This window comes from Phoenix dactylifera, unplaced genomic scaffold (genome assembly GCF_009389715.1).
Source record: "Phoenix dactylifera cultivar Barhee BC4 unplaced genomic scaffold, palm_55x_up_171113_PBpolish2nd_filt_p 002187F, whole genome shotgun sequence".
Taxonomy (NCBI): Eukaryota; Viridiplantae; Streptophyta; class Magnoliopsida; order Arecales; family Arecaceae; genus Phoenix; species Phoenix dactylifera.
The window spans coordinates 3833-5748 of NW_024069450.1; positions in this window are offsets into that span (position 1 = coordinate 3833).

The window sequence follows — 1916 nt, forward strand, 5'->3', positions numbered from 1 at the left end:
TCATTTAATGATCATTCTCAAGACACTAAAATCAGATCTTATGATAAGTATATGGTTAGCTTACATGTAACAATCTGAATCTAAAAGACATTAAGAAGAATGAACAAGATGATAATTAGTTAAGTTAAATTAAAATCGTTCTGAAAGGGATAAAATTTTGAAATCTTGTTGAAAAATCTGAGAACTTGTTTATAATTGGAGCAAAAAAAAATGATTTTTTTTCAGAAATGTACTTAATGAGAAAGAATTGGTGATTACTAAAAGTTCAATCAAGAAAAGATGAAATAGATCTTGATGAAATCTTTGCATTATTAGAAGCAAAAAGATCACCATTATCATTTGCTTGCTTTATGAGCTTTATATTCTGTCAAATGAATGTATAGAATGTACTTCTATGTGGTTATTTCATTAAAGAAGATCGATGTAAAATAACAACCTTACTTGAAAAATACTCATTATAAATATGATAAAGCAATATGTGATTTGGAACAAGCACCAAAAGCATAATATAAAAGCTTGAGTAACTATTTGATAGAAAGTAATGGTGATAAATCTATGCATCAAAAAGAAAAATTTGTGATATCTTATTTGCTCAAAGTATACATTGATGACATCATTTTTGGTTCTACAAATGAAGCTCTATATGAAGGTTTTACTAAGCTCATGCAAGGTGAGTTTGAAATATGTATGATAAATGAGTTAACATTTTTTCTCGAACTCCAAATTAAGACAAACAAGAAAGGAGATCTTCATTGGCCAAAGTAAGTCCACAAGAAAACTTTTATAAAAGAGTAACACCAAGAAGGTATGAATATATTTCATTTTATCTATTATTCATTCCTTGAGTATATCCTTCGATTGTAAATTTATATGCTTGGTTTGATGCTTTAATTGTATGATTTTTTACCCCTTAAGCTAAAATGAATACATGCTAAAACCTCTGAACAAAAATTGCCATTATAATCATAACCTTAAACATTTCATAATGTACTTGAGTACTTAATCAAAACAAAAAAATTGAATACTCTCGGAAAATTCTGTCAATCCTAAGCCACTGAGTAAATCCCCCAAACATTGCTCAAGATGATAAATCAATTAAAATTTAAGAAAAATCCTGATTCAAATGTGCTCTATTCTGCATGACCCCTCCTTAGGAGTCGACTCCAGGAATGAAGGAGTCGACCACTGACTGATGGAAGTCGTCTCGAGTTGATTGGAACATTGACTCAAGACCCTGAGATGAAAGAGTCGACCCCTTAAAGTGAGGAGTCGACTCCTGGATGCAGGAGTCGACTCGTGTTGATATCGAGTCGACCCCTGACTCAGGAAGACGAAATAAATCCCCAAATTGATTCGACTCCTTCCTCATTCCTTTTCTTGAGAGTCGACCTGCGAGCATTATCTCCGAGCTCCATCCTCCTCAAACTCCCTTCGAATCCTTGCTTCTCTCCTCTGTTTCACTCCTTCCTTTCTTCAAAATGCCGAGGAAGCAAGTTGTCCGCCGAGCGGTGAAGAGAACCTCAGCCCCCGAAGCATCTGAGAGACGTTCAAAGGCTCGGAATGATGAACCTTCTCCTCCAGTCATACCATCTCCTTATAGGCAAGTACCACTAGCCTCCTGACCTGTGTCCCTAGGAAGAAAAATAGATTTTAGGTTCTTAGAAGCCGAGGGATTTACCATGGGGCTTAAGATAAAAGCCATGGGATGGAAAACCCTATGTTCTCTGGACATTCCCACCTACCCAAACCTTGTTTGTGAGTTTTACGCCAATGTGAAGGCTGGGATAGGTAGCTTAGAAACAGTAGTCAAGGGTATTCATATCATTCTTAACTCAGAAACCCTAGGAAGAATTCTAGGTATGCCAACCATCGGTTCTACCCAAGACATCCTAGAAGACAGAGAAATGGGTATCCAG